The following is a 22,564-nucleotide window of genomic DNA, read 5'->3' as shown; positions in this document are numbered from 1 at the left end:
TGTCACTGCAATCTGAATTGCAAGTCAAAATTGTATTACAAGATAGATGACAAGTAGTTGAAATATTGACTGAGGAAAATAGTTCGGGCATGCCCAGAAGAATCCTTGTAATTAATCTTTCCTGGTAATCTCATTGGGGTAACCATTGCTAATAAGAAACATGTTTTGTCAACCCGTCCAGATCCCAAGCCTGGTGAAGGCAGGGGTTCACTGCAGCCCCAAGACAGCGGTGTGTTTTGTATACAGCAAGAATATAATCAGTGTTGTCTGCTATGGTTCTGCATTGAAAGCTAAACATGAAATGGCACACTTTAAAGCAGCCCCAGAAGAGAAGTTTTTTTTTTTTTTTGCCCCTGGAATGGGGCCATTGTCTTTTCTAGTTACAATCCACGTGGAAAGAGCAAATTTGTTTCTGACAGTGCGAATGGCAACGTCTGGAGTCTGGCCTTCTACCCTGAGCCTTGGCCTCCTCTCTCAAAAGCAGAAGAAATACTGTGTAGGAAATGCTAAACGGCGAAAGGGTGTGACCCTACAAAGCACAGGGCAACGCGACTGGCACTGTGCACATAAGTTCATCGTGTTGGTCTAAACAAAAGACACTGGCTTCTCTCTCAGTCCTTCTGGGTTGGTGACTGTTCATTTACAAGACCTAAGAAACCCACGGCCATATCTTATGCCATTGAAATTTTGTGCGCTTTTAAAAAATTGTATTGAGATAGCCGTAACACAAAACTTGTCATTTAAACCGTTTTTAATTATAGATATAGTTTAAAGATACCTGTGTCACATGTTCACTTTTTGAGTAACATCACTATTCACGGGGATGCGGTGGCATTTGTGACTGTTCGTCAGCTACGGGTTGCTGTGATGAAATGCCTGGACCAACAACTCAAGAACGAGAGAAAGAGAGTTTATTTTTATTTATTTTTATTTGTCCCCTGGTTTCATCCACTGCAGTGGGGAGGATTGTGGTCAAGGTGGGCAGCTGTCGGCAGGGAGCCAGGGAAGGGGGAGGATGATGTCAGCCGACTTTCTCTCTTGCCTCTTTGATTTCATCAGACCACTGTGGCCTAGAATGGTGACAGGCACATTAGAGTAGGCCTTCCTGCCTTAGTCAGTTACTTCTGGAAACCTCACAGGCACACCTAGAAGTACTCTCTCCTGCTCGGCAGACTCTTCTCGAACCTGACAAGTGGTTATGATTAACCATCATGACTCGTTAGTGCTTTTGCCAAAGAAAAACCGGGGCTGAAAAGAAAGGTAGCCCAATTACGTAACGAGTTCTAGCTCAGTCACACGTCTGTAGGTGATCGGGTGGCACTAGAAGTGGAATTTATTGGCCAAAATGAAAAATTGCTTTTAGCAGTGGTCATTATTCTTGCTGTGTGTTTCTAGAATTAGATTTACTCACAACGTAGTGTAGCTTACAGTTCCCTAAGCTGAATGAGCTTTCGGAATCCTCCTCAGTGGGGCAGGCTTGGTGATTCTCCAGCCAGGCAGAAGATGCTGAAATACTGTTTCCTCATGGTAACGACAGCTTTGCAAAGACCATCTTCCCTCTTGGTGACCCTTATGAGGAAGGTGAAGCTATCATCTAACTTATCACCCCAAGACACAACTCATGTCCTTGCCTCCCATTGGTTAAGATCCTACTTGTCTCTAAAGCCAATTTCAAACACTCACGTCACCCAAAGTCAGTGACAGCAAAGTTGGAGACCACGTGTTTCAGAAATTAAAGAGCAAAGGAGGGAGGAACCAGAGGAGCCAAGTGAAAATCTTTGTGTGGTTTTAGTTTCTTGATAGAAGAAGCCAAGTATATGATGATGACGGTAACAATTTTTTCCATAGAGAAATTTAGGTCTTTAGTGCAAAATGGTATAATTTAGATGATGGGAAAGGTGTTGGAAAAGAGATCCAGCTGGTCTTTTTCCCCAGCCAGCATCTTGCTTCTGACTCAGACTGACTTCTAGGCGTAAGCACTCCCTCCTGAGTTATTTCTCAAGATTTTCTCTCTTCTATGTACTGCATTTGCCATGAAACCCTCACATAGGGCAGCTCTACTTGGAAACGTGAAAACAAAATACCCAGATGGGGACCTTTGACACCAGGCATTTGCTCTCCCACAGGTCTAGGGTCAGGGGTCGGAGACTGATCTCTTTGTCTTGCTAATCAATGGCCTTTTTATGTTTTGCTCTCACAAGATAATCTGTCTGTGCACACACATCCTCTTCTTATTAGGACACCAGTCAAAACTAGCCATTCATATAAACTCTCATTTCCAAAAGTGGTTACTTTCTGAAGTGCTAGCTAGGAGTTGGGACTTCAACATAAGATGTCAGACTGTGGAAATGCAAAGGCCCACACTTCAGTTTATCACAGGTATTCGGGGAAGACTGAGGCTAGAGAAAACCAGTGAGCCTTAGAGTTCTTATCTTGAAGTACAGCTTCTCTTAGCCTTTTGAGAATCCTTACTCAATAGGAAGAAAAGGGCTGGGGGTGTCTTTCTAGGAGAGAAAGAAGGCCACGGCGCACCGGTGTGCCTCAAAGGTCTTATACCATGCTTAGACATGGCTCCTGTTAGGCTTCAGGGTCCAGTGATGGGCAAGGGTCTGCTGGGAATGAAAAGCAGCTTCCATATTCAAACACTGCAGCTTTGGGTTTTCTTTGCGTCAGTGCCAAGATGTACAAAATGCTGTGAGGCTCTATGGGAAAACCATCAACCACAGACAGGAGAAAGTCCCCGGTCATCAGTCCAGGTGGATATGCTGTCTTGTGAAATAGGCGTGGATGCCCTTCGACACCATGAATGCAGCAGGATCTACTGTTGAGGATGTTACCTGTTGCAGGATAGACTGACTAGGAGCTCTAGGTTCTCACTAGCTCACACAGACATGCTTAGGCTGGGTCTAGCTGCTTCCTTCTGGGTGCACACAGAGACAACTAACTCTGTAACACTGTACAGTGTGACCCACTAGCTGGTTGTTACCAGTCCACCAGGACACATGACATGACACCAGAATGCCAATCTGCAACGTCCTTATGCACAGTGTTCGTCTGGTTTTAGTTTTTCTCGTAGTCAGATGTTCTCAGTGGAGGAAAGAGTACATTGATTTGCAGAGTGAATCACTTTCCTGTCACTATCGTTGCAGTTCCAATCTGAACTTTCAGCCCAGGGACATATGGATTGAGAGATATCTTTGCCCCTCTGTCCCTGTAGTTACACAAGCTCTGGAGGGGGAACTGACCTCATTAGGGAGGAACATCTTTGAGCCCCGGCATCTGGAATCAGCCTGTGAGTCCTGTGAGATTTGCTGAGTCAACTTCTTCCTAAGCTCCCAGAAACGGGAAGAAATGAGTCCCCTGGGACATTGGCTCCATTCCTTCCCATACATTATTGTGCTGTAGCTTATTACCAATGCCTTTGGAATGTGAATATCATCTGATCAATCTTGTGTGCACAGACACAGTGGTATTTCTGGATCTGCGGCACTGAGGTCTGTGCTGTGGACTGTGGTCATTCACAAGCCAGCTGGTCATCCTCAGTGACACCTTTCCACCGAAGAAAATCCCACCCTTTCTTATTGTCAACCGTGTCTGGTTCACTTGACACCACTTTGACGTGTTCTGTCAACAGTCTTGATGTTGTCTTAGATACCATACTTGATTCTTTATCTCCTTTAAAAAATATTACTCGAGACATTTTATGAGGAGGATGCTGCCTCCTTCATTGTGGCAGGCAGGGGAATGAATCGTGAAGAGGTGAAAATGAAAGCTAGGTTCAGCTGATTTCATCAGTCTGGATCAAACTTCCAGAGAGTCTGGTGCCAGGCTTTTTATTGACATATCTAAACTCAGTACAATTTGGGGAGAAGTTTCCTGGTGTAGTACAATCCCAGTGCTCAAGGGCGCATAATTACATTGAAACTCTACTCAAAGCACACGCCATTTCTTCCAAGAAGAAGGATTCTAGAGATAGGCTACCTGGGCTAGCTTAAAGGCCTAGGGAAGGTTCTGGCCTGGTCTTGGTGATACGGATAGCATAGAGGTCATTTGGGCAGCAAGCAGATTCTCTTTTTAATTTTCTGTCACGGCTTGCTGTCCTAGCTGTGGGAGCTTGGGGGAGCCCATAGCTATATAGATACTCTAAGGGTCATTTAGACTACTAGTCACATCCTGTCCTCTTGTGGAAGCTTAATAAGTCCTGACCCAACAGATAACACAGATCACCAGGCTGTTAATCACCTCTAATTCTCAGCTTTCTAGATGGAAAAACAGGTTATGCATCCTTCTCTTTGAAAGGGAACTCCTGTGTGAGGAACATTACTGGCTTCTCTGGTGATCTGGGGGTGTAAGGACCTTTATGTCCCAGCGGTTTAAATTGCATTGATTGATTGTGTGTATGTGTTGGACGTGAGGGCTGGGATGTAGTGGAATAGGTGTAGGCATGCTGTGCTGTGGCTGTGCTGGGCTGGGCTGTGCTGTGCTGTGCGGTGGCTGTGCTGGGCTGGGCTGTGCTGTGCTGTGCTGCGCTGCGCTGCGCTGCGCTGTGCTGTGCTGTGCTGTGCTGTGCTGCGCTGCGCTGCGCTGTGCTGTGCTGTACTGTGGGTATGGAAGCCAGAGGAGAAGCTGTAGGAATTGGTTCTTTTCTTCTACCACATGAGTCCTGGGCATAAAACCTGGTTTGGTGGAAAGAGCCTTAGCTTTCCACCATATGGCCAGCCCCAAGATTATTATTTCAAGCGCTATGTTGGTTTGAATAGAAATGGCCCCTATAGATTCATGTGTTTGAATGCTTGGTTCATCAGGAGTGGCATTATTAGGAAGCGTGGGCTTGTTGGAGTAGGAGTGGCCGTGTTGGAGGAAGTGTGTCACTGTGGAGGTGACCTTTGAGGTTTCATGTGTGCTCGAGCTTCACCCAGGGTGGCACAGTGTCCCCTCCTTGCTGCCTTTGGATCAAGGCATAAAACTCTCAGCTCCTTCTCCAGTACCATGTCTGCCTGGGCACTGCCATGCTTCCTGATGCCTCCATTGTAGCATCCCCTCACAGCAATGAAAACCCTAACTAAGACAACTGTTCTTATTTACAGCTCAGTTTGGTAAGTAGATGGTGTGCGATAGCCTCAGTTCTCCTTTTACTTTCCATCGAGGCTCGTTAGCAGATGCTTGAGTGTGTTCCTTGTCTCAGTTGGCCTTGACCTTGGCCCAGATGAGTTTTCCTCCTACTCAGTTTTCATTTGAGGTCAGATTCCTGCTCAGGTAAGGAAGCTGGGGTCATTTCTACCTGACACGGCTTTTTTGCCTGGTATTCAGGTGTCGGCATCTGTGTGTCCTCTTTTCTTTTTGCCTCCAAAATTATCATCTCCAACTGAAAAAGAGGGATGTGGAAGTAATAGTCATGCATGCTGTCATGCACACACTGTCACACACACTGACATGCATTCTCTCATGCACACTCTGTCATGCACACTGTCATGAATACACTGTCATGCACACTCTGTCATGCACACTTTGTCACACACTTTGTCATGCATTCTGTCATGCACACATTGTCATGCACACTGTCATGCATACACTGTCATGCACACTCTGTCATGCACACTTTGTCACACACTTTGTCATGCATTCTGTCATGCACACATTGTCATGCACACTGTCATGCATACACTGTCATGCACACTCTGTCATGCACACTGTCTTGCTCTCTGTCATACACACTGTCTTGCACTCTGTCATGCACTCTGCCATGCACACTCTGTCGTGCACTCTGTCATGCACACTCTGTCATGCACTCTGTCATGCACACTCTGCCATGCACATTCTGTCATGCACTCTGTCATGCACACTCTGTCATGCACACTCTGCCATGCACACTCTGTCATGCACACTCTGTCATGCATACCCTGTCATGCACACTATCATGCACACTGTCATGCACACTCTGCCATGCACACTCTGTCATGCACACTCTGTCATGCACACTCTGTCATGCATGCTGAAGCAATGTGAGGAGTAAGCTATGTTTCTTTGAGGAAAGTGAAGTAGGCAGAAAGAGAAGAAAATGGACTGTACGGTTGCCTAAGCACACAAATAAAGCATTGTATGGCCTTAAGAGCAGCTTTGTCTCTTTGCCTTGCTCTCTTTCCCAATGAGCTAGAATCAAAGGTAATAGAATGCAAAGCATAGGGAGGAAGTGCTTAACAGTTTGGGCGGTAGCACAACACCTTTATCTCAAGATGTGTAGAGAATTATAACAAAATTAGAAACAGCTTCAGATACTTATGCAAGTCCTTTCACAGTCTTCATGATAGGGCATCTTGCTCTAGGCCTTTGCATGTGTTGATCTTTCATGTTATTCTAAGAGGGAGGTCTTATTTAGGTCACAGGTACTGACTGTTATCCAGTTCTGCTGTCTTAGGGCCTTTGATTGTGAGGTTGATTTGATGATAACATAAAATGGATAAAAGTGTACTTTTAGTTTAGATAGCCCTCTTCTCAGAGTGGAATAATGCTCACAAGTAGTGAATGAGTAACACTTGAGCCATCTAACTGTGTTTGCTTCAGCAACATACCTACACAAATGATATGATACACATATTAAACTCTGTCATTGTGCCAGGATGAAATGAAATTTGTGAATTCTTCCTTTTTTTTAAAAATTAAGTTGGCTTCATTTCAGGGATCTCCATGCATAAATCAATAAATGTAATACAACATATAAATTTATTTCAAAACAAACTATATGGTTATCTCAATAGATATATAAAAGGCCTTTGACAAAGTTCAATACCCCTTCATGACTACCCTTAAGGTGACAAAGCTATAGCCTACATTTTTTTTTTATTAACTTGAGTATTTCTTATTTACATTTCGAGTGTTATTCCCTTTCCCGGTTTACGGGCCAACATCCCCCTAACCCCTCCCCCTCCCCTTCTTTATGGGTGTTCCCCTCCCCATCCTCCCCCACATTGCCGCCCTCCCCCCAACAATCACGTTCACTGGGGGTTCAGTCTTAGCAGGACCCAGGGCTTCCCCTTACACTGGTGATCTTGCTAGATATTCATTGCTACCTATGAGGTCAGAGTCCAGGGTCAGTCCATGTATAGTCTTTAGGTAGTTATAGCCCACATTATTACAAATTGGAATAGTCCAGAGACTTAGAAATGAAGCAGGGTGTCCATTCCCATTTAATACTGCATTTTCGGACTTAGCTGCAGCAGTATGACAAGAGGAACAAACAGGGCACAAACAGCAAACTCGAAGGTTCAACCATCCCTCTTGCACTGCTGAGAAGATCCTCAGACTTCACTAGGAAATACTGCTCAGTGAGAGATTCAGTGAAGTAGCAAAAATCGAAGTGTGAAGTCGGTAGCGTTTTCTATACTAGCAACAGAATCTCCCATAAGATTTCAACCTTCCAAACTGCTAAAGGGAAACAGGCAAAATGAATACTTCAAGGGCTAATTATAAGCGAGGACTTTCTGGAAAGGACTTAGGCCTCTCGGAGGAAAATAATGCTGTGAGGTGTCAAGTTGGGTTGCTTGGGACTCCAGAGTTTCTGCACAGCCAAAGAAACAGTTAACATAGCAAAAAGAAAGCCTATAGGATAGGAGAGAAGCTTTGTCAACATCCATTGGCGAAAAGGTTAATATCTAGAATCTATAAAGAGATTAAAAACCCCACCAAACTCCCATTCAAAAAGTGATCAAATGAAATGAGTGGTCAGTTCTGAAAAGAAGGAGCACAAACTGCCAACTTATCTATGAAAGAACGCTAAGCACGCTTAGCTGTCAGGGATGTGGCATTTTAAAACTGAATCATGACCTCGTCACCAAGAAAATGGAGAGAAAATGCTGGCCAGGATCTGGAGGAGAGAACCAGATGGGAATGTCCACCACCACAGTCACTGTGGAAGCGGAAACTACAGCCACACTGACAAAGCGTCCGGCTCTACCGCTCATGGCTCTCTCTCTGAAGGAACCCAAGTTGGGTCACCATAGAGACACTACAAACCCAAGGTCGTGCTGCACTATCCATGAGACTGTGGTATGTGTAAGCAGTGGAACTCGTCAGGGGTAAAGGAGAGTGGGTCTATCTATGTCATTTACAGGATCGGGTGGGGCCAGAGTCCACCATTCTATACAGAGTAAGTCAAGTGCAGAAAGACAAATCACACATCTTTTCTCTCATATATGGAATATATAATACATATTATAGACACACCTTATATACATATTCCTTACATATATACTTTATATATTATATACATACCATGTGTTCTCTCTCTCTCTCTCTCTCTCCCTCTTGTGTGTGTGTGTGTGTGTGTGTGTGTGTGTGTGTGTTTTGAAAGTAGGAGGGGGATCACCTGAGGGTGGGAAGCAAGGAAGAGGAGTAACGGGGTGAATATGAATAAAGCTCAATTACATATATGAAAATATAATGAAACATTATTTTGTACAATAATTTAAACACATACTGGTTTAACCATGCTTAGTGTGAGTAGTTTGAATATTTTGTGATCATATGCAGAATTCTGCTTTTTTAGATTGGGATTTGGTTTATATTGCCCAAGTAAACCAAATTATGAATTTCATAATTTCTCAAATTATGAAAAATACAAATTGTAACTCATAAGAATAGCAGCAGAAAGTCTTTAAAAAATATGATGATTAGGGCTGGTGTACACCTTTATTCCCAGCACTTGGGAGACAGAAGCAGGCAGATCTCTATGAGTTTGAGTCCAGCCTGGTTTACTGATTGAGTTTCAGGACAGACAAGGTTACACAGAGAAAGCCTGTCTCAAAACAAAGAAACAGACAGACAAACAAAAGCAACAGAAAGAAATGACGTTGAGAGAGCACAAAGTCTCTGTGCTCACACATAAGCAGTAGGGTAAGTAGGCCTGGAAAGTACACAGGCTTGTCTCGTCAATGAAAGGGATGCGTACTTGATTTCCACCCAGAGTGGGCGTGGAAATTGTTAATAGCCTGGTGATCTATGCCACACCTGAAGGGCCAGGCCACGCCTGAATGCCCCTGACAATGGCCTTTATCCCAGACTCTCTCTTGTAGACCTTTATCTTGAGCTCTTCTTCTCACTCAGTAGAACCCGATCCTTAGGAAGATGTCAAGGTACTTTGTAGCTAGGTGACCTCTACACTATCTGTATGACCTAGACCACATAGATCCTCCCCAGGCCCTCAAGATTCCTAAAGCTTTGTTGTTGTGCATATGGGATGGTGATAATTGTTACCACGAAACATTTTTCCAAAATTGTACTGTACTTTAATACAAACTATACCTAAATAAACTGCCTGGTATCAGACTCTAGAAATCAGTAGTATCCAGGCTAAGTCATGCTGATTGCCTCTCATGAGTCATTCCTCTGCCAGCATCGCAGGGAACCCGTGAGACCTTGACCCTCGGTCAGTGGTACTTACTTGGAGATGTTCCCCAGTGAGACAAGGAGACTGAGATCAGTGCAAAAGCAAGAGGTTTATTTTCCAGGGCATTGGGGTCGACCCCCAATCCGTCCCTCGGGTGAGTGATTAGAAGGTGACCCCGAATGACTATTACAAACAGTTTTTATTTTTAGGGACACAGGTTACCTCAGCAAGGTCACAGGTCACAGTTAAAACTTACTGGCTAAGCACAGACCTTTAAATCTATTGCTAGCAAGTGTCAGTCAGTACGTTTTGAGAATTTTCTACTCAAATGGAGAAAATTTGTGGGTGGAGAATGGAACTTGGCCTAGCCTTGACGAGAGGCAGGAAGCTGGAGCCTGGCCCAGCCTTGACCCGAGGCAGGTGGGTGTTAGGCTGGAGAAAGCCCCTAGGGTCCTTCAACCCCCCATAGATGACCATGTGACTTAGTCTTAAATTAGAAAATTCAGAAAAACATGTGATTTTAAAGCTAGATATTAATATCAGCCCATCTGTCTGCAGGAATGACTGCCAAGGGTCAGAAGAATGAAAAGGAACCATGGTCACATAGGAGGTCAGAGGATGAACTCCTGAGCCATAGCTGAAGATTCACACAGATATGGGACTCAAGTGCAGGTGAGTGTGGGGTCATGTCTACTCTCGTGGCCTGCATCCGTCAGGCTGACTGAGCAACAGAACATTAACTTCCTCTTGGGTCGTGCCTTCAAAGTCATGGGTGGAATCCTAGGCATCATGATTTTCTGTAAGGGGAAAAGGGTAGGTGTGAAGTGAATCTCCTTCTAGCACTTCATTTTAGAACCTTCTCTAGTATACGTTCCCTAAAAGTGCCTATGGCTTTTCCCATAGCTCTCTCTCTCTCTCTCTCTCTCTCTCTCTCTCTCTCTCTCTCTCTCTCTCCCTCTCCCCCTCTCCCTCTCTCTCTCTCCCTCTCCCCCTCTCCCTCTCTCTCTCTCCCTCTCCCCCTCTCCCTCTCTCTCCTTGCCCTCTCCCTCTCCCTCTCTCCCCTTGCCCCTTCCCTCTCTTCCTCTCTCTCTCTCCCCTTGCACTCTCTCCCCTTCTCTCCCTCTCCCTTTCTTCCTCTCCCCCAACTCTCTCTGTCTATCTATCTACTATTTGTTTTTTTTTTTCCAAGACGAGGTCTCACTGTGTAGCTCTGGCTGTCCTGGAACTCCTCATGTAGACCAGACTGGCCTCAAACTCAGAGACCCAGAGATCCTCCTTAGTTTTGGAATTAAAGGCATGCACTACTATGCCTGATGTGAGATCTGCCTAGTTTTTAAAGTGGATAACTCCCCCTTCTCTTTCTGTAGAAGGTTCTTTCTGTGGTGTGTGTGTGTGTGTGTGTGTGTGTGTGTGTGTGTGTGTGTGTGTGTGTGCGTGCTTGAAAAGTGGAGTCATTCAAAGTTTTAAAAACATCTCATGGTGCCCTCAAGTCAGGAATCCTTCCTTTCTGATTGTGTCCAGGCACCTGGCTGTATTTACTCAGTACCCACGTGCCTGACAGTGATGTGATCTACAGGGGATCTTTCCATGCTGAGAGATTTTTTTTTATAAATCTATGCGGGGAAGGACTAAGAAGGATGACTAGAAGTGAGAGAATAGCCTCAGGATGGTGCTTCGACACTTGGGTCCTTTTACTGTTTGAAGAATGGCATGTGGCCTGATACACGATCACACAAGCATGCCCTGCCTTTTGGAATTTCATATTTCTTTTTTTTTCTTTTTTCTTTTTTTCGGAGCTGGGGACCGAACCCAGGGCCTTGCGCTTGCTAGGCAAGCGCTCGGAATTTCATATTTCTTAGTAACCCACAGTAAACTTTCATCGCATCTGAACGGTTTCTATGGGAAACCGCTGCCAACTGAACTGTGGCGCATCCTCATTTCCGACCAGCTAGGGGAAGATAACTGCGGACAGCTGAAACAACAGGTTCACTACATGGCAGAACTCTTGTTCTGTGCGCACTAATAGTGCCATTGCTTACTGTGGGTAGGCTGTTGTATTCCACTTGCATTGGATGTGGTCTGCTCCTTTAATGGCTTTCCTTTCACTTCTGGGGTAACGTATCTGCAAACTCTTGGGGGCAATAGGTTCTTATGGAGCAGAGGAAGCAGCTCCCTGCTTCGAGCCTCAGTGCGGAGCCGAGTTTCGCCTGTCAGTGATGGCTCAGCCGGCGGCTCCTGCAATCTGCAGTCTTAGCAGGTGGAGAGCTCGCGATGCTAGCTGTGCAGCTGTCCTAGGGAGAGGTGAGTGCGTATGGCTGGCTGGTGTTGGTGGCCAGAGTGTCCTCAAGAGAAACAGATATGTGAGTGTTTCCTCTAACCATCCTTTTAAATCTTGCTTTCCTTCCATGACTCAGTCCTGACACTTAACCCCTGTGTCGTAAGACTCTGACCATTTGTTATAGAAGACGTGTGTTCTCAGGATGGTCAGGTTTGGTGCTATGAGAGTTAAATCACAGCAACAAGGGCAACAGAAACGCCTGCCACCCCTGTACTCAGCAGAGTACTTTCTGTTCCTGGACTGTAGTGCCCATCTCACTCAGATGCATGGAGTTTTGTTTAGTGCATGGCACTTATGACAGGCCTCCTGGTAAACAAGTACAGCACAGAGACTGTCCCACTACACCTGGGCCCCACGGTTGAGAAAACAAACGTTGACACTGGCTCTGAATGGAGAAAATAGTGCCATTAGTTTAATGTCAGTCGTGCATTGTGCCGTCTTCTCATGGCCTTTGGACTGGGCTGGAAAGGGGAACCAGGTGGTCATATTACGTGGAGCATTTGTGTTGTTCCTTGCCAACCACCTCACCCCTATGCTCCTGGGAGCAGTTTCCAGTGGAGTGGAGAGCAGAGACAACCATAATTATGTCTCAGTCCCGCTTCATCACCCAATAGGGTCTTGTATTTCTACATGTGTCCTTATAAATCTTTTAGCTAAATCAGGGTCTCAGATGTGAAATCCAGCTCCCCTGGGAACTTTTTAATAGAAACAAAAGTCTGGTTTAGGTTATTATTTTTTTTTCTAATAAGCTTTGTGAGATGTTTACTTAAGATAATTGTAAATTTAAAACAAAGGTATTTTATGTGACAGTGAAAACAAAATTTAAAGGAATTAAAGTAGAAATGCCTCAAACATACCTTATGTTATACAGAGCATGACATATCACAGTTTGCATATTTCCGAATTACTTTTGCTCTGTGTGTGTGTGTATGTAAATGTTTGCATGTGTGTGCGTATGTAAATGTTTGCATGTGTGTGCGTATGTAAATGTTTATGTGTGTGTATGTAAATGTTTGCATGTGTGTGTGTGTGTGTGTGTGTGTGTGTGTCTGTATGTATGTTGTGGACCAAACATAGTGCCTTGTGTGTGCTGGACAAATGTTTTGCTACTGAGCTCCATTCCAGCCCTCTTTTCCAGTGAAATAATTTGGTAACTATAAGGTGAATACATATAATAATGAAAACAGGACAAACTTAAATACTCTGGTTATTGTTATGCCCTTGAATAATCTTTAAACTTGATAAAAATGAGTCAACTATTTGATTCAGTGAGTTTAGTTCAGGCTAAATCCCGAGAGGGTGGAGTTCTGGAGTCTATTTTCTAAGCAGCACCCTGACTGTCCTCAAAGGAAGAGATCTTGTCTGTTCAGCCCTCCAGGAAGCTGAGCATTATTTCAAACTCTGGCTTGCCTGATGCTGTCTGTCAAAATCTAGACAGGGATGAATTTCTCCTAAAGAGAGGAAACTGTTGCAGGGTCATTATAGGGGATCATTTTGACAGTTCCAGTTCCATAGTTGTTCTTTTAGCTACCTATGTAAATACATACATGCACATACACGTACATATACTATGTACACATACAGTACACACATGCACACACATATAGTATGCACACAGTACATACAGATGCACACACATGTGTACATGGGTACAGTATACACACAGTGCACACATGCACACACATTCATTATACACACAGATACACACATGCATATAGTATAATATAGTATACACACAGTACACACATAAGCACATACACATGTACACACACACACACTTAAATAATTTTTTCTCATTTATACTCCTGAATTTGAATTGAAGATCGAGTTACTAGACACTTGTGATGGTTTGAATATTGTTGGCCCAGGGAGTGGCATTATTTGGTGGTGTGGCCTTGTTGGAGTAGGTGTGGCCTTATTAGAGGAAGAGCGTCATCATGGGTGTGGGCTTTAAGACCTTCATCCTAGCTGCCTAGGAGTCAGTCTTTTCCTGTTTGCCTTTGTAACAAGATGTAGAACTCTCAGCAATTCCAACACCATCCCTGCCTGGATGCTGCCATGCTCCAGCCTTGACCATAATGGACTGAACCTCTGAACCTGTAAGCCAGCCCCAACTAAATGGTGCCCTGATAAGAGTTGCCTTGGCCCTGGAGTACGTTCACAGCAGTGAAACCCTAACTAAGACAGCACTATTAGTGAAAACTGAGTCGATGAGCCCCTGAGAAACTCTATGACTCTTCAGTAAGAATCGTCATGGTTGAATAGGAACTGTCTCCCATAGCCTCATGCACGTGAGCACTTGGTGACCTGTTGGTGGCACTGTTTGGGGAGTGCAGCCCTGCTGAAGGAAGAATGTCACTTGGATTCTGAGTTTATAGCCTCATTTCCGTTTGCCCTTTCTGCTGTGTTAGAAGTTAACCATGTGAATCTCAGGAGTCCTTTTCAGCTGCCTGCTGCGGTGTCTCCCCCATAGTTACGGATTCTCTCCCTGGAGCTGTGTCTTAGTTGGGGTTTCTATTGCTGTGATAAAACACCATAACTAAAGGTAACCGGGGGAGGAAAGGGTTTATTTTACATTATAACTTGTAGTTAGGGAAGTCAGAGCAGGAACCCGGAACAGGGACCTGGAGGCAGGAACTGGTGTAGTGGTCATGGAAGAGTGCTGCTTACTGACTTGCTTCTCCTGGTTTGCTCATACACAGCGTCTGCTGCAGCCCTGATGTCCAGGAATGGCATCAGCCACAGTGAGCTGCTCCCTTCTACACCAATCAGTAATCAAGAAAATATCCCACAGGGTTGCTCCAAGGCCATTCTCGTTGGGACATTTTCTCAGCTGAGGATCCCTCTCAAGAAATGACTCAAGCATGCCAAGCAGCAGACAAAAACAGAAACAAACAAACCAAGACAACAACACTCCCCAACCAGAACAAACCGTCAGCCGAAGCGAATCCTTTCTTCTGTATACCGCTTTGGCCACGCGGTTTCATCACTGCAGTGAAACTAACTGCTTCAGGGATGGTAGAAACCCAGAGATCAAAACTTGACATGTGAGGGACAGACAGAGCACCTACATTTTCTGGAGAAAGTGACTGTCTCTATCAGTCAGTCATTTCTCCTTAGCTTTAAGTCGCAGCACTTGTAAGGTTAATAAGAACTTTTCCAAAGATGGAGATGCTAGGCTGATAAAATGAGCTTGTATATTTGCAGAATTATTGCAATCTATTGGGATATCTCATGCTAGGGCCTCATGCAGAGTATAAGTGGCTTAAGGGGTATATCCTTTGCTCTCTGTGTGTCCCCAAACCCAGCATTTTATAATCCAGAGAGGAAAATGATTGACTTCCCCATGAGGCAAGTGTCTCGACATGCAGTTTGCAGTGTTGATGACACACGCCCATAGCTGAAGGATACTGCTTGATAAATACGGGCGCGTCATTCTCCTGCATCCTTTCAAGTTAGTGCTGACACACACCGTGCAGTGTCTTCAACTGTGTTGTAGTAACTTACTTTGTTTCCGATATTTGCATCCATTCCTTTTGAAATCTCAGTGTTCAATTCAATTTATTTTCTACTTTTTAAAAGGTAAAGGAACCATCTTAAAGGTCTGCAGCAGACGCTGCATATGGGGATGGCAGAAAAGGCATAAAGAAGTAATTAGCATGTGAAAAATTCAATCTCAGGACTAATAACCAAGTAGACATTAAAGTGAGATCATTTCCTTATCAAATTGTACAAGGTTAAGCAGAAAGGAATGCATTGGGGAGTGTCTGTGGCTAGGGAGCCCATGGCTGTTACTGCTCTGGTAATACGTACGATGACTAAGGGGGAGATAAACCAGAATCTCTGGGGAATAAAGCAAGGCTAGAAGCAGTGGGGAAAATCCCCGCCCTCCCATGGCAGGAATGCATTGAGAAGGACCATAAGGAGGTGGGTGTGGTGGCTCATGTGTTAATCCCAGCACTCAGGAGGCAGAGGCAGGTAGACCTCTGTGAGGGTAGCCTGGTGTACATCATGAGCTCCAGGACAGCTAGGACTTCATAGAGAGTCCCTGTCTGACAGATGCAGACACCTACAGCCAAACAATGGAGGGAGCTTGGGGACTCTTATGGAAGAATAGGAGGAAGGATTGCAGGCCCTGAAGGGTGTAGGAACTCCACAGGAAGACCAACTAAGCCAACTAAACTGAACCCTTGGGGCTCTTAGAAACTGAACCATCAACCAAAGAATATACATGGTCAGGACCTAGGCCTCCATGCACATATGCAGCAGATGTCTTCTCTACAAATGCAGCTTGGTCTTCATATAGGTCCTGAACAACTAGAGTGGGGCTATCCAAAAGCGGTTACCTATATGTGGGATATGTTCTTCTAGCTGGGCTGCCTTGTCTGTTGGGGAGGATGCACCTAACCTCTCAGATTTAATGGATTGGGGTTGGGGGACAGCCAGGGGCCGCCATCTGCTAGAGGAGAGGAGAAGGGAGAAAGATTGTGGGAGGGGGCAGTGAGCAGGATGTAAAGTGAATCCATAAAAATAAATAGAAAAAAGAAAGAAAGGAAAGGAAAAGACTTGAAGGAGTGGTCTGAAAAGGATGGAGAGGGCAAGTGGAAACCAAGCCACAGACCTTTATCTATGTCGAGAGGAGACCAGATCGTATTTTATTTATTTTCACAGTGGGTTTTTTTCATTTCCGTCTATTCCATCGTCTAAGTAATTAGCCATTTGTTTCTGGATTCGCTCTTTTGATGGACAATTAGATCGCTTTTAAATTTCCAGCGAGCAAACTTACAATGCACATCTTTGTGTATTGTGTGTGTCTCCTGGTGTGTATTTGCAAGACTTTCCCAGGGAACTCCAATGGGGAAGAGATGTTGTGAGTCACAGGCTATGCCTGGAGAGTCCACAGTGGCCATTCCGATGGAGACTCTCACGGGAGTGTCATTCTCCTACGTCCGTACACGTTAGTGCTGACACACACACCATACAGTGTCTTCAGTTTGAGGGGGTGTGAATAAACGGTACAAGAACAGCTTCAGTTCCCTGACTACATGTGAGGTTTCTAATGCTGGTTGCATATCTATGGGCCTTCTGATGTCTCCTGATGTCATGTTATTAATTGATTTAGAGCTTTTTAAATATGTTTTTGTTGTCACATTTAAAAAAAGTCAATCACAAGAATTGCAAATATCTCTACTACATCAGGGTCTTGCCCTTATAGCTTATTTGTTTTCTGTAGTCTTTCTTTTCATCCAGATAATTTAGACACAATTATCTGTATTTTTCCTTGTGGTGTCTGCTTCTATGGCTTGTTTTAAGTGCTGTTCCTAAGAGATTTCATAGAATAGCCCAACATCCTTCCTGCAGTTTTGTTGTTTGTGTTTAGACCTTTCAGTGGCCTGCAGTGGTAACAGTGATAACTGTGTCATGGCAGTTACCACTGTGTCCCTGTGCTACGATTTTTGTGGCTATTTTTCTAGGTTACTCTTCTATGTCCATTACACAGTAAGAAAATTTATGTAGACTTCAGAGCAAAATCTGGAATCCTCCTAGGGGCAGTGTGTGTGTGTGTGTGTGTGTGTGTGTGTGTGTGTTTTCCTATTGTCACAGGGGTCATGGAAGCAGGTAAAAATGCTGAATGCAGACATGATTTGAGTCTGAGCTCAAACTTCTTTATTTTAAACACAGCAAAGTAATGGGGTTACTAGCAAAATAAATCAACTTGCAAAATCTGGCATGGAAATGATTATAATTGGAGAGGAGTCTGGGATGGAAACAGGAGTGGTTCACTTCAACTTCAAGTAGTTTTCAAGGGTCAGAGGTCAAGGTTCTATGAGGCTGAAGCAAGCGGGGTCAGAATAGACTCAGACCCAAGAGCCAACAAAATCCGCCAGACAGCACAGCAGACTGAGAAAAGCACTTCTTTTGGGCAAGCTCTTTGCACACAGCTTGTGGAGTGCTTTCCCGCTCCCACTTTTTTTTTTTTTTTGGTTCTTTTTTTTCGGAGCTGGGGACCGAACCCAGGGCCTTGCGCTTCCTAGGTAAGCGCTCTACCACTGAGCTAAATCCCCAGCCCCCCCCACCCCGCTCCCACTTCTAACCAGCCTTCTTTAGCCTTCTTCTGAGAAGGCTAAAAGTTATTAAACACTTGTTCAGTTTCCTACCTTGTCTGTTCATGACACAGCTGAAGCCAGTTAAGCAACTGGATGGCTTCCCTCCCCATGCAAAACACAACCTTGCCTCAAGACAAGGCTTTTAGGTTTTCTACCTTCTTCCGGGAAATATGGGACATGAAAGTAGGTGCAGAATCTGTCCAAACGCAGTGAATGGAGTCATTGGGATTCTGAGGTACTCTGCAGTGGTGCTCCACGGTGGTGCTCCACTGAGGCATTCCTCTGAGGTACTCCCCTGAGGTACTCTGCTGAGGTACTCTGCAGTGATGCTCTGTTCTTCCTGCAGTTAGAGTTGTTGCCAGAGGCAGAAATAATACACATTGCTTTAAGTCTTTGCAGAAAGGATTTTTATTTCTTAAATTCATTTATGCCTAAATACATGCCTCTTTCCTTTCTGCATTCTGTGTTAGCTATCACCAAAAACACACACAGTAACGAGTGTGTGTTCGTTCAGTCCATGGGGATGAGCAGAAGGCAGCATGAAGATGAAGCATGTACCCTTGTTGTTTTAGTTCAGATTTCCACAACTCTGAAGAGACAATGACCATAACCATGGCAGCTCTTATAAAAGAAAACATTTAATGGGGGCTGGCTTATAGTTTCAGAGGTTTAGTTCATTATCATCATGGTAGGAAGCATGACAGTGGAAGTGAATGCCACACTAGGTCTAGCTTGAGCATCTGAGACCCCCCAAGTGACACTCTTCCTTCCACAAGACCACACCTACTCTAACAAGGCCACACCTCCTCCTAATAGTACCACTCCTTATGGCCAAGCATTCAAACACATGATTCTATGGAGGCCATTCCTATTCAAACCACCACACTTGTATAATGCAGATTTTTAACTTATAATAGAAGTGAAGTGTGACCACTACTAGAGTCAATTTGTGACAGATGACACACTTGACATTATTCTCTTTTCAGATGGTTTTTATAAGCGTACAGGACTCACAGCAGTAGTTTTGATACTATGTGGATATATTTGTGAATCCCCATCCCAAGGAAGGGTATGTATATTCTGTGTGTTTTTGAAGTCATATCAAGAACATTTGTGCAGTGAGATGCTAGTGGTATGCTTTCATCTACAAAGTAGTCCATAGAATATTCTCTTTGGAGCTATGAGTAGTTCTACCTTTTACAGACAGTGTAGCTTTGAGAGACACAGACTGCTGTTTTTTTGTGTTGCCTCCTCCTGTGGCCTGAGAACAATGTAGCCAAGGGTCTAAGTCAGCAGGGAACCCCTGCATCCTTTCTTGTTTTTAACTTGTATTCCTCATCATAATTTCAAAACATACTTAATTTGTTCACATGTGTATAATGTCTTCAGATTAAACTCACTCCACATGCTTATTCTCTTATCTCCCCAGCCACTGTCATTTTTCCTTATACCCTACAAATGCCCCTCATACACTCATGGTTGGTTGTTTTGTGGTCCACTGTATTTAACAAAGGACATCCATTTGACCATAGGGCTGGAACTATCCATTGGATCCTGGTATGTCTCTTGTTTTCGTATCTTAGGAACTTAAGATGTGATTGTTCTTTGCTATGGTCTGAATTTGACCCCAGTAAACTTAAGCTTAAACTTATTCACTGGCAAGACAGCATTAAGGGGTGACTGAGTGATGGGGGCATAACTCCCATGGATAGAATTGTGCTCTTTATTAAGGACTTACAGGAGGGACCTCATTTTCTCCTGTCTTTCTCCTCATGTGAAGACAGCCATCTGTTTTCTCTAAAGGATTTAGAACCAAGGCATCATCAGAGAACATCCTCCACACCAACCCCGACTTTAGACTTCCAGCTTCCAAAACATATTGGAAATAAAATCCCTATCACTTATAAATGACCTACAGAGGTAAAAGGTCCTCCTATGTTTTGTGGTTCTAGAGGTAGAGCTCAGGTATCCTTTGCTTTGCTAGGACTGAGCAATATTCTGAGTCCAAAGTTCTAGACTTAAGTTCAACAGCCAACACTGTCTGGTTTTTAGTTCCCTGGCTTAGAAAAATAAAGTCTACACCAACAATGTGTGCTGGGCCAACTCATTTCTCACAAAGTATCCTTTGGTTGTGGTCACGCCTGATGATAGAATAGTGATGGGGATGAGAGGGAAGGATGAAATCTGGATACAAGAGCCATACCAGGTTGTCCTTGGCCTACAGAATCCCCAGGAGGATGGCTTGGGAGACATCCAGGATTGTTCATTCTCCTTGAATTTCCTTCTTGTTCCCAAGAAGCAATTTTCAAGGGTTTTGCAGCGACCCCCATCTTGGCTTTAGTTGTGTGGTGTGTGACTCAAGCTGTCCCAAGGTCTATCCCTGGCCCTTCTAATCTGAGCAGACTTGACCTGAGGCTCAAGAACAAGCAACTACAAGTGTCATAGCACAGGACTGAGTTTGGGTGAAGCTCGCCAACTCATTATTATGGTGCTGAAAACCCACTAGTGAAACCTTCCATGATGTACTTTGTTAAATCCCTTAGATGAAGACAGCTTAGATATGGGAATAAGATGCCCTGGGTCTTTAAATGTCTATCTGTAGTTCATTCTACACACAGGATGATGTGGTTTTCAAATGTTTGTCTTCTCCTACCTTTGTTGGATGCCATCTTTCTAGACTAATAGAAATGCCGTGCATATGAGATAGAAAGTTAATGGTAATAACTTTCACTCCACATGGAGGCATTTGCTTGTTTCAGAGCTTGTTTACAGTCCTTCTGTGATTGCCCAAGTTCAATTTTCTTTTATATAAACAGAAGGGCTTTAAAAATATGATGAATCCCAATGTTGGCACATGCTGAGAGTCATACTGACCTCAGAGTGGAAGTTTATCTTTTGAGGTTGTTTTGACTTGGGTGAAGGATAGATACTGGAACTTTCCATGGAGAACACTACTTGGTTGACTTGTTTCCTTCTCCACGATGTTAGAAGGAGACCCTCCTGACTATGAGGCCTGCTCCTCAATTGAAGTGACAGTCTATGTGCTGCCTCACTATGTTTGCAGAGAGGATACTCCCAAGAGAGGAGTTCATGCAGATCCTACTCCTGGGATGGAAAATTTGCCTTATGATGCCTTAAAGAGCCCAGAACCCCAAGAGTGCAGGACATCTTAGCAAAGTCCTTAGGAAGTAATGCTGATGACTGATGGGAGATGCAGTCCATATAAAGAAAATCAGTGGGCACAGTAGCAGGGTGTGGGGAGTGCCCTAGGAATTCTTAATTAGCCCCATGTATCTGTATTGCTAAGCTGGGGCTCCATAGATTGTTGAGTGTTCTGATGCTGGTCTTTTGGATTCTGTAATTAAGGCCCAGGCTATATGATGACAGAAAACATACTGATTTTGCTGTTTATAATTGGGAGATGGTAATACCTTTAAGAGATGAGACAGTGGGGAAAAGTTGGGTCATTAGGGGGATGCCCTTGAAAGGACTAATGGGACCTTGGTCTCCTCCCGTCTCTTTCATTTTGCCATGGAATGAAATTCCTTTCCACTGTGCTTGCTGACACAATGTCCTGTTTTACCAGAGGCTCAAAGGCAGAAAGGCCAAGTGACCATGGATTAAGTCTGTGAGCCAATATGAACCTTTCCTTCTCGCATATTGACTATCTCAGGTGTGTTGTTAAAGTAGCACAAAACTAACTCACAGCTGGCAATGGCTTACTCTATCCTGGTTTTTAAATTTTCTTTTTGTTTTTAGTCTCTTTGATTTTTTAATTTGAGAATTTTATGCATGAGAACACTCCATGCCTCCTTCCTATTTCTCTGTCACCAATCACTCTTGTGCCTCCCCAACCACCCTCTTAATTTTATCTTCTATATTTGTATCTCTCAATAGATGTAAATACATATATGTATATCTCCTAGTGAGTATATTGAATATATGAATATCAATACATTGAATATATAAATATAATCATAACATATATACATATATACATATATACATATACATAACATATATACATATATCTCCTAGTGAATTGTATCAGTGTTGCCTTTTTTTTTTTTTGTATATGTTTAGTTCTTACCTCTTAGCATTGGAATTCTGTCCCTGAACATAAGATAAAGAAAACCTGGTAGTTTCTCTTTTAGCAGCCATTGCTCACCTGTAACACTTTCCATGGGTGGAGCCTTGAAAAATTTCCTTCATCTACATTGGCATGTCAATTGGTGTGGTCTTCACAAGTCTTGTGCAGGCAGCCATCTAGCTGACAGTTCATGGAAGCAAGATCCCTGTTTTGTCCAGAAGAAGCTGTGTGCAGCAGGGCTTCCTGGCCCTCAGGCTCTTAGTCACTTTCTACCCCTTCTTCTGTGACGTTCCCTGAACCTTGGGTGGGCTGGTTGTGTTCTCATTGTCCAGTCTGGGTCTGGGGACTGTGACGTCAGTCACACATTTTCTGCAACTGGCCAACCATCCATCTCTGTGGTTGTCTCCAGCTGCTGAAATAGAAGCGTCTTTAGTGAGATGGGGGAGTTGCCTTTACCGAGAGCTCACTGGTGTGACTTCCATTTGCCTGGAGGGGTGACTTGGGGTGGTACCGAGTGAGGATCTTGGGTTATATTAGGCATCAAATCTTCTTTGTTATAGTGTAAAAATAATCTGTCTTTTTCTCCAAGGCTTGACCCGTTCACCTGTCCCTCAACGGTCTGAGAGTCCACCTTCCTCTTCTTCCTT

The 22,564-nt window shown here is 44.1% G+C and overlaps 1 long non-coding RNA gene across 3 annotated transcripts in view; it reads left to right on the top strand.

The window, feature by feature from the left end:
- Nucleotides 1-22,564, top strand: part of LOC120100856 (uncharacterized) — a 47,678-nt gene that overhangs the window by 10,797 nt on the left and 14,317 nt on the right. For 2 of the 3 annotated variants that reach the window (XR_010064343.1, XR_010064342.1), the window contains exon 2: nucleotides 9,941-10,054. This is a non-coding gene — a long non-coding RNA (uncharacterized LOC120100856). Of the gene's footprint in view, nucleotides 1-9,940; nucleotides 10,055-14,422; nucleotides 22,563-22,564 lie in introns of those variants that run through there. The other variant, XR_005501035.2, reaches the window with a different exon arrangement.

This window comes from Rattus norvegicus, chromosome 2 (assembly GCF_036323735.1).
Source record: "Rattus norvegicus strain BN/NHsdMcwi chromosome 2, GRCr8, whole genome shotgun sequence".
Taxonomy (NCBI): domain Eukaryota; kingdom Metazoa; phylum Chordata; class Mammalia; order Rodentia; family Muridae; genus Rattus; species Rattus norvegicus.
This window is presented reverse-complemented; position numbering and strand designations above follow the sequence as displayed.